We start from the raw sequence: 18894 nt of genomic DNA, 5'->3' as shown, positions 1-18894 counted from the left end.
GAAATCCCCCATCAAAAGTTTCTAGGGAATCTATTGCTTTCCACCACCACAATTCTATAATGATCCCACTGCATTGTTACCAACTTAGGATTTAGTTGGATAGAAAAAAGAAAACTATGGAAAGAAAATTGGTAGTATTAGGATAGGCTAAGGTATAGATAGGTCGAGTTACAATTTTGTGTTCTTTGAGATGGGAGGGAGGGGACGACGTTGATTCTTTCTGGTTTTTTATTTTATTTTAACGTTTTATAAATTAATAAGTAAATAATAAATATAAAATTAAAAATTAAATAAAGGGCAAAAATGGTATCTTGTGGGTAGGATAACTACAGCAATTAACAAATTGTTAACAGAGGGCTTAATTGAGGATGAATGAAACTTAAATGATAGAAATGACAAAACCTAAATTTAGAGGACTGAAATGAAAAATAATGAAACTTAGAGGGTGAGTTTTGCATTTTTGCCTAAGTTCTATATTATATCATATCATATCATATACTATAAATAAAAGTTGGGTTTAAAAGTCATTGTTACTCCAAGTAGCTGCACCAAATTACAGAAATTTTGTTAATTTTTTTTAAATAGATATAATTAGTTGTTTTTATCTTCTTCTCCTATAATTTCTAAATTGATAAAAATCTTAATTTGACTAGAATTCAAATTCTTTATCTGATCCTTTTATTATTAATTTATTTTTACTTAAATTATATTACTACACAAGCATAAGAAAAAAAAAAAAAAAAGCAATGTTATTGGTTCATATTCTAAAAAAAAAAAAAAAAAAACAAACAAACAAACAAACAAACAAAAGATAGCAAGTCATTTGTTCATACCTATTTATCAAAAATGTTTTTGGATCAAGTTAAAAAAAATTTTAATAATGTAATAAGCATTTGAGTTTAAAGGAAACACCTTTTCTTTCTTCTAAAAAAAAAAATCAACTTCTATATGTAATGATGGAATATACATATACGTATATCAACGTTCCCTCTTTTTTTCCATAAAAAACGTTTTCTTTTTTCTTTTTTCTTTTTTCTTTTTTGAGAAGAAACGTTTTCTTTTCTCTTTCTATTCACATGACCTTTCTTTATTCCCTTTTTATTTTTTATGGGATTTATGAGGTAGCAACAAACACATTAATTAGAAATCTTAATTCCAATAGGATATAATTCTATATTAAATGAAACTCTACCTATATAATAATATATGGTAAAAAATTTGTAAATAATGTTATAAGAATTTGAGTTTAAATTAAACATCTTCTCTTTATTCTCAAAAAAATAAAAAATAATAAAAAAATAATAAAAATAATAAAAAAAAAAGATCAACTTCTATATATAATGACAAGACTACGTAGCATTATATTATTGAAACTTGGTTAATCCAGCCTGGAATACAAGAAATGCTTGTGGTGGAACATCTTTCATCTATACTACAAAATTTGAGATATGCAAGGTATGTTGAGCTAGACTGTGAGCTACCTTATTACATTTTCTCCTTGTATGAGAGTAATGTAATTTTATAAAACACCTAGAACAGAGACGAATTTCATCAATCAAAATCCTATTAGAGGCTAAATATTTTAATATCCATACTCTCTTATAATAGGGTGTCACTTTAGTAACCAATTAACCACACTCCACATTTCCCTCTTAAGGTAATTAAAAATAATAATAAAAATTGAAAATTTTGTGAGTTACAAACTTTAGAGATGAGCAGAAACTGTAATTTCTTTTTTGAATGTGAAGCAAAAAAAATCTTAAATTTTAGGAGTTCTCTTTTTGAATTTAAAATAAAATTTGTAATTTGACACTTATGACCCTATTGCTAAATGAAATTAACCTTCGTTAATAAGGATATTTTTGAACCATACAAAAATCCAGTTGAAAAATGAGAATCCTCTTATATATAGTATAGATGAAGTATACGTATACGTATATCAACATTTCCTTCTTTTTTTTTTCCATAAAAAGCATTTTCTTTTTTCTTTTTCCTTTTTTGAGAAGAAACTTTTTTCTTTTTTCTTTCTATTCATATGACCTTTTTTTTATTCTACTTTTTATATAATTTATGGGATAGCTATAAATACATTAATTAAAAATCTTAATTCCAATGGGAATTAAATTTTATATCAAATGAAACACTACCTATGTATTAATATATATGTTAGAAACTAAAAAGAATATGGACAAACACCCAAAGTGAGCATGTCCCTCTATTTGCCTCAGAATGATTGTAACATCTAGGAGTTATGAAGTAATGGTATTTGACTGTTACTCTCCCCTACTAAGTCCATTATTCCACTCAATATTAATGGAGTGGTATGTATATATAAACACCAAGAATGGTACCCATTGAATTGTGAATGAATTATGCATTTCTCATAGTGTTTACAGAGTGTTGTGAGGCTCTTAAGTTGTGGGTTATATTTGCATCACTCTAGTAGTGTGCAACACCGTCGGAGAAACGTGTTTTGTTTGTGGGTTACACAAACTGGAATTCAAAACGTGTTTGGATTGCTGGTCTACGTGGAGGCTGGCTTTAGATAGCGCAGAACAATCTCAAAACTCCTGTGTGATCATTAGTTTAGGCCAAGAGAGGTATGCTGAAAAACCGATTACTTATATTCCACTGCAAGTTTCTATTTCTCACATTATATACTTATACTTTTTGGAGTGAAGTTTACTCCAATATGTGAATACTTAAATCCTATGACTACGTAGGTATGAATTCTTTCTTTCATTATTATCTTTTCATTTTATTTAAGCTATTTTTCTTTAACTTAAAAAAAAAAAATTAATAAAAACTTCTCACATATGTACTTAAATCATGAAATCTACATTAGAAATTAAAGACAGATTAACCCAATTCATAATATTAAACTTTTGTACTCATTTGTTCTCTTCTACAATAATTGGTTTAGGTTTTTGTTACATACTCACACTTTCATCTCTCCAAGTGATAGAAGAAACAAACATGTATATTCTTTGTTCTTTTTCTACATTTTTATCTTAATTTATGATTTTTGTTAATTTCTTAATTTTAAATTATGAATAAGTTTGATTATATTCTTAATATTAAATGTAAATTATTTTTTATAAGGTTTTAGTTGTTTCTATACTACTAATAAGAGGATTATCCTGTTTCGTCTTCAATTTTTGACGTTCTAAAATATCCTTATACAAATTCTAAAATAACATACCCTTTAATTTAATTATTTTTCCTAAAAAAAAAAAAGGTTAAAAGAGTAATACTATCTCATGTACAAAAGGGGAAAAAAAACCGTTATTCTCATTTGTATTCAAATGATTGATACCTATCTATATTTGTTATCTATTTGAATTCAAATACGTTTATTAAAAAAATACAAAATTAATTCTTCCAAAACAAACTCACTATCTCATGTAAAAACTACTCATTCTTATCTTGTATTTAAATGTCTGATTCCTATTTGTATTTGTTACCTATTTGAATTCAAATACTTCAATTATTTTTTAGCCTTTCTTCCTTTATCTTATTCATTCTGCCTAAAATTTAGGACACTATCTCTATCTCATTTTTAAACATTATTCTATGTTACATTACCTTTCTTTTAAATATTATAACATTAAACCAAAAAGGAAAAAAAAAAATTTATTACACGCGCAAGGCACGTGTGATGAGTCTAGTTTACTAATAATAGTTTTATCAAAAACTTTTTATTCACGTGATTTTAAAAATAAATAAATAAAAGTTGAATAGAGAGTTAATTTATTAAAAAAAGAAATAAAATAAAAGAGTTGATATCAAATTGGCAATAAAGCTAAATAGATAAGCCTAAGAAACTTTTAGTAATAATAGTTTTATCAATAATTTTTTATTAACGTGATTTTAAAAAATGAATAGTGAGTTAATTTATTTACGTGATTTAAACTTTACTAAATTTTTTTAAGGGATCAGTTAAAAAAAATCAGTAATTTGCTAATTATTAACTACTATATGCTAACTTTTTTTTTTTTTTAAATGAGTGTTAGCTATGTTCCTACAAAGAATTTTGAGAGTTATATATATATATATATATATTCCAAATTCTATTTGAATATTGAGATAATATCAATCTTAATGAGTTATAGTATAATAACAATTCCTAATTAGTATGGTATTCTATCATTTATATTTATCTACTATTATATAACAGCTAATAAAAAAAAATGCATAAACAGAATAAGCTCATGCAATTACTGTAGGATGAACTAATGAGGAAGAGCATGAACTCCTAGGAGCTTAGACCATCTTTGATAAGCAACTTCACAAGATGTAATCATGCAATAAGTGTTTCTGTGTTTATGATGTTATTTTGTTTAACATAATAATTCTCAGGCCAAAGCATTTCTTGACTTCCAGCATGAATACCAAGTTAGTTTTAATCATGCTTATTTTCCTTTTCTTTTTCTAAATATTATGTATGTTGTTGTCACACAAATTTTTTTGTTGGTTATTTCAGATGGCAAAAATTAAGGCAGTACTTGATTAAATCTGGGTCTAGCACACTTAAGAGCTAGGACCTACAAACCCCTAGATCACAACATTCAATAGAGCTTACTACTGCCACCTTAAAATTTTAGCAAGACGCACGGGCTTTCTTTCAAGAAGTTGACACACACACATCTCATTGTATGTCCTATTAGAGTTCATTTGAAAATTTTCTTTAAACACAATTGAATTGTTTATGCAATCATAGCATTTTTTGGCTCTACAAGATTGTTGATCTTTACATATACAATGTTATGATCCTAATGTCCCACATGGATTGAGTATAAGTTTAACCATATATTTATAAACTCTTGAATACCCTCCCATTGTAAGACGGTTTTCAAGGATGAGTTCTACTCATGTGTTAGTAACATTTAGTATTAAAGTCAACCACCACCCTGATTAATCTTTAATCTGGGGTAACTGATAGATGAGTAGAGTCACCAAAAAGAGAAAGGGCTACCATCAGGTCAATGTCACTAAATTAAAGTAAGCTGTAGAAATATAATTACAAGTATGTATTTATAGAACCATAAAATTATTTTATTGACCTACATGGCTTTATCCTAATAGTCCTATTATTTCCCATATGCATTGATAATTCCAACATGTGTTAAATATGGTTAACATGATTGGAATTGTAACTAGCTAACTAACTAACTAACTAAATGCATTATGTACCCAACTGTCGGTTCCTAACATAAATATTATTGTATGAATGATTGTTATTCATGTATGTATAGATTTATGAATTTTAGTGTGGATAGATAGGCAATCACATGAATTTGATTATAAATTCTTGCTAATTTATCACATATTGTAGTATTGTAGTTTTCCTAGAAACAAGTAGTATCTATAGATGCTTTGTAAGGTTGAATTTAATCAACCATCTTATTGGCTTTATTCCAAATTTGCTTGTATTTTAGCATTTAGTAATCCTGTATTTAGGTGGGAATCTTCTAAGGGTAGTGAGTGAGAGAGTGTGAAGAAATGCTTAAGATTGTGCAAAGAAACAGGGACTCGCGATTGGATTTTGCGAGTAGCTCGCGGCTTACAAGTCGCCAGAAGTTGCACACGTGTCAAGCATGCCAGAAGCTAAAGAGTCACGCCAGCTGTTGCACTACAAAACAAAAGTCCTAGGCTAGCCAAGTCATTAGCTCGCGGCTTGAACTCGCGGCTCAACTCAGTCACGAGGTCAAGTCGCCAAAACACCCTGTTTTGAAAAACCTAACGTTTCACATTCCATTCTCACCCTAGTATAAATACCCCTCATTCCCATGAAATGTAGAGAGCTTCTAGAGAGAATTTTGAGAGAGAAACCCTAGAGAAAATAAGATTGCCTCATCCACAATCTTCACCTAAGAGACTTTTCAAATTCCTCTACTCTCTTCCTCTCCATTGATACATACTTGAGAGATTCTTGACCAAATCATTTTCTCACCATACCCACGACTGTGAAAAGGTTCTTTTGGTGCTAAGAGAAGCAGTTTGGAAGGGACCAATGATTATTGATTAATGCTATGGTTTATAGTGGAATCTGGTAAGCTAGAAAAGAAAAAGGTTCGGCACAACTTTGTTGGAGTAAGAAACTTGGAGGGCTTAGGTACCTGAGTAGATTAGGCTTGGAGGGTCTATTGCTGTTCATGTATCCCAACTACATTTTCTAGTAGATTATTGACCGCTTAGAGGGTGGCGGAGAGGTTTTACGCCGAGGGCTTCGGTTTCCTCTTCGATAACACATCGTGTGTTGTCCTTGTGTTTGCATCTCTCTTCCCTTTATCTTTACTATTTAATTACTACTGTGATTGTGCTTATTTATGGTTTAGATTGTTTATCAATTCTGTTATAAAGCTTGTTATCATTTTCTGCACATATATTGTATGATATAAAGCTTGAATTGGTAATTTGTTATTTGGGGATCTAAACATTCATAGTGTTTTTAATGCTATTTGAACTTTCATGCTTCAAGGTTCATACCTATTTCTCTCCAAAAAAAAAAACAAAAACAAAAACAGTTGAACAGATATATGAAAAGAACATAAAACTATTTTTAAGGTAATTGGTTACATAAAACTATTTTCTATTAAATCGTGCATCACACGAGTATAATACTAGTAATTAATTTGAAATTGAGTCTAAGAAGCTATGGTTGTACCAAGAGGCTCAATATATGTGTTACACATCATATAATGAACTTTTATCATGTGATTCATTAATTAATAAAATATTTTACATGAAACTTCATTATGAACGATAACCGCTTCAATTAAATATATATATATATATTTACAAGACAACATTTTATTACATGTCAAGAGCATAACTCAATTGATTGGCATTACCTAATGTTTTCAATTGAGACATACAAGATTGAAATCTCTCATTATAACTATCAAATTATAAAAATAAATAAATAAATAAATAAATGCTAAATTGCAAATTATACCTCTAAAGTTTGAAAGTGTTTGAATTTTACACCTTAAAATTTCAGAATTTGAATTTTATCCCATAAAATTCTATTTTGTTTATATTAGCAGCTCTTCTAACCGTATTTTCCGTTAAATGTCATATAAGCTTACTACACATGTTTAATTTGTACATTAAAATAATGTCACATTATTTTTGCAGTCTAAAAAAAATTAAATAATTAAAAATGACATGAGATAAAAATCATGGGTCTTTTATCATTAATAGTTTAATTTGGTATTTTATTTTATTTTTTTTCTTTTTAACTGAGTCTTTCCAGTGGATTTTTTTTTTTTTTTTTTTTTTGATAAATTTCCCGTGGATTCTAGACATCTATCTTATAGATTTAAAGTATGCTTGCTTGGGGTTTAGTAAGCCATTAATTCTTCTTACGTACGCTTTCACGTTGTGTCACGAATAACAATCACTAATGGTTATGATCAATTTTGTTACATCTTTGAGACAACTATAGTTACTACCTGAGGTTGAGAAGAACTGAGGAGGAGTAATGATAATGATAAATTTTGTTACATCTTTGAGACAACTATAGTTACTACCTGAGGTAGAGGAGAACTGAGGAGAAGAAATAGCACCATATACAAAATCTGTAACATAAGCACGACCACAGACTGTATCCAGTTTAAGAAGAAAAAAAAAATAGATTACATTCTAATTTTTTAAAAATTAAAATGATTTGTGTTTAATTTGAAGATATAGAACGCCAGTGTTTCTGACGAAGAGCATTTTGAACGTGGGATGGCACAATTATAATGGCATTTGGAGTGAAGAGAAAAGGGACAGACAAACCCTAATTACAAGGAGATAGGTTAAAGTGTAAATTGACAACAATATTGGAATTTATTCATCTTTCTAGACTCGCCCATTAAAGTCCTCCATGCACAAGTACTGAAGGTTTTGTCCAGTAATATTACGTGAAGTTTTGCAACACTGTCCCATCCATGAGCATGTGAGTTTAGGGCATCAAATGGACATACCTAGAAAAACAACAGGCCATATCTACTTTACTTGGGGGGTGGAAAATGAAATTCAAGATGAAGCTCATGTGCTCTCTTATTAATTTATGATTACCATTTTACATTACAACCTAAAAAGAAGTCATTTTCGATCAAGACTGTGATGACTCAGTGAAGCCACACAAAAATCCGTTGTTGGGATGGTCAACTAAGTGGAAATGTTAGCCAAATAACCTTTTTCTTGGTCTATGTCCAATTATGATTTTCTGATGATTGACACCTGGCCTAGATCACAGTAACAGTGATTAAATTATACTGTTTAATCTAGTCTATCTAGAAGTACTCATCGATCAGTGACTCCTTAATTCAAGGGACCCATTTGAATTTCTAGAAAGATCGAATCTTATTGGTTTAACAAATCACATTCACGTGGGCTCAGCCAATAGGAACTTGTGTTTACAGACAATCACCAGAACTTCATGATTATTGGTGCGTTAGCAACAGCCAAACCACTATATTAGTGCATATAATTAAAACCTAAACCTATATGCCCATATCTGATAAGATTTATATACTTAACTAATAAGCTATTTTATACTATATTGAGCATATTCAGCAAAAATAATAGGCTTCTCTATTTTTGGCCAGACAAAACCTCTCACACCATTGGCTTGTTGGTACGGTTTGTTTGCCAATGGGCTAAGCTCGATAAAGCGTGCGAAGACCCCCCCTCGATTGGCGGATATGGTGACTCTACCCCTTCACATGTGCGTCAATCAATCATCCAGTGACACATTCTGATCCAAATATAGTTCAACACTCATGGACATAACTTTTCATCCCAACCGTCCGATAGAGGGGAAAAAAAAACAGTTACTTTTTAAGTTCTTACTTTTTCTTTTTCTTTTTTTTTTCAAATTTTTATCTTTTTTGATCATATGACTGTGATGAAAAGTTGAGTTTTTAACTTTTCATCTCGGCCATTCATCAGGTATTGTATCCTATACCATACTTATACGAGATTTCTGCTTAACACATGTTATTTCTCCACATACTACGCTTTTAAAGTTTGAGGAAATTTCTGAGTAAGAGAACCAAAGTATACTGAAATTTCTTGGATCGGTAAATTCTTAAACATTGTCTAGAAGTTGCTAGTAATATGAATTATCAAATTAATGGTTAATTCATATGATCCAATTAAATTTGAATTTCTTTTTTTTCACAAATTGGAGGAATTCAAATTCTTGTAAGGAATGCTGGACAATATCACTGAACCATAAGTTTCTTACAAATAAACTTGACTAATTTAAACCTTCAGGTACATGCTTATGTTGATTGATGTTTAAAATGAAGAAAGGAGATTGGTGCTGTTGAAGACAATCAAACATATATTAAACAATATATTGTAGAATGCAAAATTCACCTAATGACATGGTGACACATTATAGATGTACAAATTAAACTTTCTTTCAATCATTTCCATCAAGAGACTTACATTTCTTTGTTTATTAAAGAGCTTCTGTCTCAGTAAGTTCTATTTAATGGCTCTTTAAAATTAGTAACCATACCTCATAAACATTTATCTGGGCATAAGCAGGTTCCAGCATAAACTAGCTTGCATGAGTGTCAAAGTTGCATCTAGCTAGGTCACTAGAGAGAGAGAGAGAGAGACAACAACAACAAGCGACCAAACAGAAAGATTAAAAAACAAAACAAAAGAAAGTGAATTTAGGTAAGCACATAAGAATTAGGGAGAAACCTTAATGAAAGAGATAATATACATATATACAATTAAAATAACTTCAGAGGTCAAGGATATTGATGTGCTCTCTTTATTGCCTCTATGCTAAATGTGAATAAGAAAACCAAGAAAATTATATATTACATTACTCAGCCTAGGTTATATATTATACATTACATTAGCCAAGAAAATTTTCTGGCTCAGTTACTCTAATGCACTCATATGCCCACGTGTCACTAACCAATTCCACAGACGGCGCCATCAAAATACTCGAATAAAGTACGAATATACAGTGTTTATGTATCCATTTCTAGAGTTGTGCACTGTAGACAGTACAACTCTACAAGTCATTCATTATTGTTTAATTTCTCAAATAACTCTTGTAATCTCCACATTCTAAGCTATTTTATTTTCATCCCTAAACTACTTTTTCTTATATAAAGCTCTTGATGGGAAAAGAAGATGCAGCACAAAACTTAAACACCATCCACACCACTATTTGATTCATACTGAAAAAAAGGTGTTGCTTTGGCTCAAGAAAGTAAGCTTTTCATCAGATCCTTTTTAGTTTTATGCTTTTAATCTTTATAATCTTTTTTTTTTTTTTTAACTTTTTGATTAATAATCTTTAAAATCTTTATTCCTTAAGCTAAAGTAAATTAACTATTTTAAAATTAATGAATCATATGTTAGAAAAACATAATTTTTACGATGTTTAATACTTACACACACACATATATATATATATATATAATTTTTTTTTTGAGCCACTTAGTGCAAGTATCATGTATAGTGTATAAGTTTTACCATATTAAAACACAAATTATGATATATACTCAAAATAATTAAATAAATATTAAAATTTTATTTTAAATTACACATAAATTTTGGTAATATAATTTTGTTGAAACAAACTTTTAAATGTATATTTTCTTAAATTAGGACACAAATTATATTATATTATATTATATTATATTATATATAAAATATGATATAAATAAGATAATTTTGATGATAAAAAAGAAGCTCTCATTCTTTCACGTTACTTTTGAGAGAGAGAGAGAGAGAGATTCATAGAATATGCCTACAAAGATCAAACAATAGAGTAAATTTGATTTGAGTACTAATAAAAAGAAATAGATATTGAGATTCATAGAATATGCCTACAAAGATCAAACAATAGAGTAAATTTGATTTGAGTACTAATAAAAAGAAATAGATATTTCTGTTAGGTTCTAAAGTTTAGAATAATCGGCAAACCGTGAACACAAATTTGTCTAGATATAGATTCCTAGATCTATAGGTGTGATTAGACAATACTCAAGGTACTACATGTTAAAATACAAGAACATTTAAACTGCAGAAAGGAGAATTCGAATTCAGTGAAATCTGACTGATCGAAAATTAGATTTACCGATCGAAAATTGCAGACATGAAATTTCTATAAATTTTATTTCAGCCTAAACTCTACTTAAACATTTTGGGTTTCAAGCGAAACATTTCTAGTATATAAAGGAAAATCCTAACTACATTTTGTAAGCTTTTGAGAGACTTTGGAGGTGCTTTTGTGAGATTTAAAAGGTATTGTGCCTTCCTCTATCAAAGTCACTGTCGGAAACCATTCTCTTATCATTAGATCCGGTAGATCTGAAGTTGCTGCAACAAGATCAACAAATGCTGATGATCTAAACCTTTAAGGGTGGTCTTGAAGTCACAAATTGGAGAGTTTGTGTTGCTGAAACCTTTGAGTGGGATCTCAAAGTCACAGGCAAGGTGGCTTGTGTTGCTGTAAATTCAAGAAAATAAGGAGTTCGTGGATTCAAAGGTTGCATATGGTCGTGTCAATGAGTTACTACTAGAGGTAGCATTAGGTTTAGGGTTAAATCTTTTGTAAAATATTCAATTCTCTTATAGTGGGTTTGATTTACCTTGAGAATAATTAAGTCAAATCTTCCCAGGTTTTACCTTAAAACGGTTAGTTTCATTGGTTTTCTTGGGTAATCATATCGTGGTATTATTTATTTTTCAGCATCTTTACATGATATGATTCGTTTGTGTTTAACCTAGATCTGAAATTAATCTAAATAATCCATTGGTTAATAAATTAGGTTAAACAATCTATTTAAGGGGTCTAAACGAACAAACAAGTGGTATCAGAGCAGGTTCACTCTGATTGGATTAACGTCCTGAGTGAGATCTTTGATCCCTGCTATCATGGATAATTTTAACTGTCTATCTACTCATATTTGTGATGATTTGAATAAAAAAGACACTATTATTTCTGTTGATCTTGTTGATGCCTGTGAAAACCTCCGTAGGGAATCAACTAAATCTATGAAAATTGCTAAGAAATTTAAGGAAGAGTTAAAATTGGCTAATCTCGAAAAAGATGAATTGACACAACAAAAAACACGACTATAGGTCCAGTCGAATAATTTTTTTAAAAGGGACTTATAGCTGCGTTTTTCAAAAATGCGGCTATAGCTAACCTTTAGCCGCATTTTAGAGCGCAGCTAAAAGTAAGCTATAGCTGCGTTTTTAAAAACAGGGCTATAGGTCCAGTGAAATAATTTTTTTAAAGGAGGATCTATAGCCGCGTTTTAAAATGTGGCTATAGGTCTAATTAAATTAATTTTTAAAGGGGACTTATAGCTGCGTTTTTTAAAAACGCAGCTATAGGTCCAGCCATATAAATATGTAACTAAAGGGTGACCTATAGCCACGTTTTAAAAAAACGCAGCTACATGTAACACCTAAAAAAAAAAAAATTGTTTTTCTTCGGCTTCCCACGTACCCCCACTTTCCCACCTACATCCCCACTTTCCCCACCTACCCCCACTTTCATCCTTTCTTTCTTTTCTCTTTCTTCACTCCTTCCCCAATTTCCTCACCTTCCCACATACTCTTCAGGTTCTTCTTATTTCTTTCCCTTTTTTTTTTCTTCTTTTTTTGCTCATTTCTTCTACAAGTCAAGCCAGTTTCTTCTTTCTTTCTTCTTCTTTTTCTTTTTCTTCATTCCAGCACAACTCTTTTTTTTTTTTTGGTTATTTTATGTTTAGTTAGTAAGAAAATGGAGGAGATGCTAAAAATTTTGAATGAAGTGGATATTCTAGCAATATTTGTGTCTATGTCTTGATTTGGATTTGAGTTTTGATTTTGAATTTTTTGGATCTGTGCTTGAATTTGTGCTATTGTGTTGCTGATATTGTACTTATGTTTAAATGGGTTTGTGTTCATGAGCTTGTTCTTTTGTGTTTTTGAGCTTGTACTTTTGTGTTCTTTGAATGGAATTAGTGTTAGATTTGGGTTGGTTTTGTTGAATGAGAGGAGATTCATGAGTTTGTGTTTGATTTTGGAGCACGTTGTGTTTGATTTTAAATTTTTTGGGTGTGTTTGTATTGTGAGTATGTTGTGTTTGATTTTGAATTTTCTGGGTTTGTGTTTGATTTTAAATTTTTTTATTTGAATTTTGAATTTTTTGGGGGGGAAAAAACCAGAATTTAAAAAAAAAAAAAAATCTATAGTCACATTTTTAAAAATGCAGCTATAGATTTGTAGCATAAAACCATGATTATAAACGCAGCTCAAAGCGGGTCTATAGCCGCGTTTTTTAAAAACCCAGCTATAGGTCTTAGCCTATAGCCACGGTTAAAAAATGCAGCCATAGGTCTAACCTTTAGCTGCGGTTATAAAAACGCAACTATATCCTATAGTTGCGTTTTTGGGGTCTATGGCCACGTTTTTGAAACGTGGGTATAAACCCCATTTTTTGTAGTGTGATTATAAGATTAGATGAATCTAATAAAAAGAATGAATTTTTGAAAAATCAACTTTCCTTTAAAGATGAGAAGATGAAAAGCTTGGAACAAGTCTGCTGTTGTTGATAGATGTGTTTCTGTTTCTCTTAAACCTAAAGTTGAAAAAATTTATATTCCTCATTTCAAGAGGACTCACAAAGAAAAGGCTTATTCTGTTAGGTTAGATAAAAGTAAAAGTTCTGATGTAGACGCTAAAGTTTCTAAACCTAAACCTAAACCTACTGATAGATCGCATAAGAAATCTATTTTTGTGCTTACCTGTCATTTTTGTGGGGTTGTTGGTTATATTAGATTAAATTGTTCTTTGTTGAGGCAAAAACTAAAATTTGAGACTAGATCTGCTATTGGAATATTGATGTTCCTGAATTTGTTCTTGTCTATCACTTTTGTGGTGTGTCTGGTTACATTCGTCCTAATTGTCATATATTGAAATTTAAGCATTTTGTGTTTCAGTTTAGGATATGTGATGATATTTCTCCTGCCATAAATCCAAATAAATTGTTTCATATGCTTTTAAAAAAATATAAACTTGTTGGCTTATGAAAGAAAATTGCAGGATTTTAGTCTCTCTCAGAAAAAGTGTGTAATATCTCATATACACTCTAGTTCTCATGATTTTTCATCTACAAAGACAAAGACGCGTGCTATATGGGTGAGAAAAGACTTGCTAAGGTAAATATTTTTTATTTATCCTTGATATAATTCTTTCAATTATTTGCGGACATGTTTACTTTCTATTTTTGGTTGTTTTATTTTTCTTAGGTTGTTTTGTTTAAAAAAGAAATTCAAAAACATTGAAAAATTTCAAAGTGACAATATATATATATATATTGTGTCTTGTTTTCTTGAGGATTACATGAATTATGATATCTTTCTCTTGATTTAGAACATACTTGACATTGTGGAGAAACATAGAAAGTGTATATTGCATAACTAAGTGCATGACTATTTTGAGATAAATGCAATTTTGTATGAGTATATACTAGTTTGTACATGTAATCATGGGTTAATTAAGAAATTAATATTTCTTGTTAGTGTACCCTCTATAGCTTAGTTGAGCATTGTTTTGCATTTTATTCATTTAGCATAATGTGTGCATTTTGTTTTTGGTCATTATGAAAGTTTGAAAATCCAAATATTTTTTTTTTTTTGTATTATGCATCTTTAAGATGTGTAATTGAGGTTAACCTATGAAATTTACATTTCATGACTATGTACCTTATTTAGTTTTGATAAGTTTTATTTTTCTACACTTTCCTAGTTTATGCTATGTAGTGCTTATATTGTGTGAGTTGTTTTTGGTTTTTAATCGTATACTCTTGATTTTGAAGTCACATTCTTTTGATTGTAAGGACTAAAAAATCCTAAGAGAAAGACATAAATAACCATCTCATCATTGTTACTTACTAATTATGAACACTTGTGTGCAAATTATAAAAGCTGTGCTCGGTAAGGTGTAGCACTTGCACAGCAAAATACTTAAGATGTTATTGTACAATAGATAAAAGAAGCAAAAGGGGGGGGGGGGGAAGAAAGAAAGAAAAAATATGCTTCAAAAGAAAAAAAAAAATTGCATAGTTGCAAGGGGACTTGGAAGAGAGAGATTAGAGTGCCTCTTGTGCCTCCTTTTATTTTTAGGGTTTTGTACCCAAACCTCTCTAAGTCTTTGTTGCTCATATTTGCTGTTTATGTGAATCTCTTGTGAGATCTTAGAGGAGCTTTCCTTCACATAAACTTAGGGTTTTCAAGGTAGAGATATTTTCTACATCTTGATGATCAACAAGGTTGCTGCCATTGAAGATTAAAAGAAAAGCAAGCGGGGAGCTTGTAGCTGATTGAAGAATTCAAGAAAGAAGTAGTCCGTGGATTCGGAGCCTGCGCGTGGTCGTGTCAGGAAGTTTTACTGGTGGGTAGCATTAGGAAGTGAGCGGGGAGCTTGTAGTCCTTCTGTAAGAACTTCAATTCTTTCATAGTGAATTCTGTTATGCCTTGAGGATTGGTGGGTCAAATCCTCCCCAGGTTTTTACCGAGTGGTTTCCTGGGTGATCATATCTTGTGTTATTTATTTTCCGCTGCTTTATATTCTTGATATGATTGTTTGGATTGTTTTAACCTAGAATTGCTTAATTTGACTAAGTAACAACTTGGCTAATTAATCTAGGCTACGCAATCTGGTTGTTTAAGGGGTCTAAATTTCCAACAAGTGGTATCAGAGCGGGTAGCTCTTCTTGTTTAGATCTTTTGATCTAAGAGCTGATCCTTGACCCCTGTTATCATGGATAATTTGAAGTGTCTTTCTGCTCATGCTTCTGCTGATTTTATTGATGCCTGTGATGTTTTGAATAAAAAGGACACTATTGTTTCTGTTGATTTTTTTGATGCTTTTGAAACTCTTCGTAAGGAATTATCTAAATCTTTGAAAATTTCTAAGAAATTCAAGGAAGAGTTAAAATTGGCTAATCTTGAAAAAGAGGATTTGATTGTGAGATTAGATGATCTAATAAAAAGAATGAATTTTTGAAAATCAATTTCCTTAAGATGAGAAGATGAAAAGTTGGAACAAGTTGCTGACTGACTAATGTTTGCTATATGTTGATGATGAGTGTTTCTGTTTCTCTTAACCTAAATGAAAATTTATATCCTCCTTTTCAAGAGGATCAAAAGAAAGGCTTATTTGTGTAGGTTAGAAAAGGTAAAAGTTCTGATGTAGACGCTAAGTTTCTAAACCTAACTAACCTACTGTAGAGATCGCATAAAAATCTTTTTTGTGCTTACCTGTCATTTGTGGGTTGTTGGTATATTAGAAAATTGTTCTTTGTTGAGGCAAAAACAAATTGAGATAGATTTGCTTTGGAATATGATGTTCCTAAATTTGTTCTGTCTTTCACTTTTGTGGTGTGTCTGGTACATTCGTCCTAATTGTCATAAATTGAAATTTAAGCATTTTGTTGTCATTAGGATATGTGATGATATTTCTCCTGCCATAATCCAATAAATTGTTTCATATGCTTTTAAAAATATACTTGTTGGCTTTGAAAGAATTTGCAGGATTTTAGTCTCTCTCAGAAGATTGTGTATAATCTCAAATACACTCTAGTTTCTATGATTTTTCACCTACAAAGACAAGACCGTGCTAATGGGTGAGAAAAGATCTCAAGGTATTTTATTTCCTTGATTAATTCTTTCAATTATTTGGGACATGTTTACTTTTTTTTTGGTTGTGTTGTTTTATTTTTCTTATTTTTTTTTTAAAAAAGAAATCCAAAAACATTGAAAAATTTCAAAGACAAAAATATTATTATTTTGTGTCTTGTTTTCTTGAGGATTACATGATTTATGATATCTTTCTCTTGATTTAGAACATCCTTGACATTGTGGAGAAACTATGAATAGTATTGTGCTAAGTGCATGACTATTTTGAGATAATGCAATTTTGAATGAGTATTACTAGTTTGTACATGTATCAGGGTTAATTAAGAAATTATATTTCTTGTTGTGTACCCTTTATAGCTTAGTTGCATGTCATTTGCATTTTGCATTTTCATTTAGCATAATTGTGTTTTTGTTTTTGGTCATTATGAAAGTTTGAAAATCCAAAAATTTTTTTTTTGTATTATATATCTTGGATGTTATAATAAGGTTCCATATATTTTACATCATGTTATGTACCTTTTTAGTTTGATAAGTTATTTTTCACTTTCTAGTTAGTATTTGTAGTGCTATTTGTGTGAGTGTGTTGGTTTTTAATCGTATACTCTTGATTTTGAAGTCAATTCTTTTGATGTGGACTATCCTGAGAAAGCATAAATAACCATCTCACCATGTTACTTACTAATATGAACACTTGTGCATATATAAGACTGTGCTCGAGAAAGTGTAGCACTGCACAAAAAGAACATAAGGTGTAGCCTCAAATTAAATTAAAACTGGTGTGTACTATTAGGCTTGATGCCAATTCACTTAATTCAAACCGGTGTGTACTATTAGGCTGAATGCCATCTCATACAAATAAGAGGCAAAAATGCAAGAAACTTACATGATTGCAAGCTTTTGTTCTAGGAGATGTGGGAGTTATAGGATGTAACTCTTTAGGTGATAGTCTCTTTTAAATTCTATGTGATGAATTTTGTAGACTTTGTGATTGATTGCTATTCACATATCACCTCACATGCATCTCAAGCTTTTGCTAGTTGCACACACTACACAAGTTACTCTTTGTTAAACTTGGTACATTATATTGTGTGTGATTTGTTGTGGCCATCCAAGATTAAAAGTTCCTTGATTTTGATGCAAAATATGTTTCAAGTTTGAAAATTTTGAAAATATCTTGAGATTTGTGCAGAACATATTTGTTGCTTAAGAAAATTTCAATGGGAGAATGATTGAAATTTGTTTTGAGAAAATTGGGTTCAAAATTTTGGGTTTTTGAAAAAGCATTCCATCTCATACTCATGCATTTTGCTTTCTTTGGTTAATGCTTTGAGGAGTTGTTTTTCAAAAAGGTTTGTGTCTTTCAAAACTGTGATTTTTCTCAAAATTTAGTGAGTCTCTGCCCAATTCGATCGATCCAGTGTGTTTTTCGATCAATCGAAAAAGTGCTTTAATTTGTTTAAAAATGACTGTTTCATTCGATCGATCGAATGTATTTTTCGATCAATCGAAAGTCGCGAATCAGGTTTTTAAAAAGGGTTTGTTCTTGATCCGAATTGGGGCTTTTGTGAAATTGAGTTGAATTTGATGAAATTGGCTTGTTGTATTGATGAAATTAAGCATTATACTCTGTGAGTTGTGTTATGTGATGCTCAATTCATCAATTTGTTTAAAAATTCAACAAGTGATTTTCAAATTTTTGGGTTTTTGTTAGAAACTCTATGCTCAAACCAATTTTGTCAATTTAATCTCAATTGAACTTAATCGCTCACTGCATTAGTACATGCATCATGGCATTGTAATTGTTTCATGCATCATATAGAATTTTATTCTATTGATTTTTGTGCTAACTTGCAGTCTCCCTTGGTTTGTGTTTAGGATTCACATGCATTGCATTGATTTCTGTTCCATTTTGCAGTTTTGCAGTCATATCTCTCATTGTTTCATACATAGCATGCATACACTTTGCTAAATTGGGTACTCAACTTGATCTAAAAATTGATTGATTAATTTTTGAGTTACGTACTTTCTAGTATATGCTATTTTTATGTGTGAATTGTAGAAAATATTTTCTATTAAGAGATATGATGGATAATCAATGTGCCAATATTTTCTCAACTCATGCAACTATTTATGGGTCACATAATGTCAAGTTTGCATTTATTGAAAGATAGAATATTTTTCTTCATGTGTATCTTCACCTTAGTTTTTTTTTTTTTTTTTTTTTTTTTTT

This window comes from Quercus suber, unplaced genomic scaffold (genome assembly GCF_002906115.3).
Source record: "Quercus suber isolate HL8 unplaced genomic scaffold, Cork oak 2.0 scaffold_858, whole genome shotgun sequence".
NCBI classification, from domain to species: domain Eukaryota; kingdom Viridiplantae; phylum Streptophyta; class Magnoliopsida; order Fagales; family Fagaceae; genus Quercus; species Quercus suber.
The sequence above is the reverse complement of the archived record's forward strand: the minus strand, read 5'-3'. Positions refer to the sequence as shown.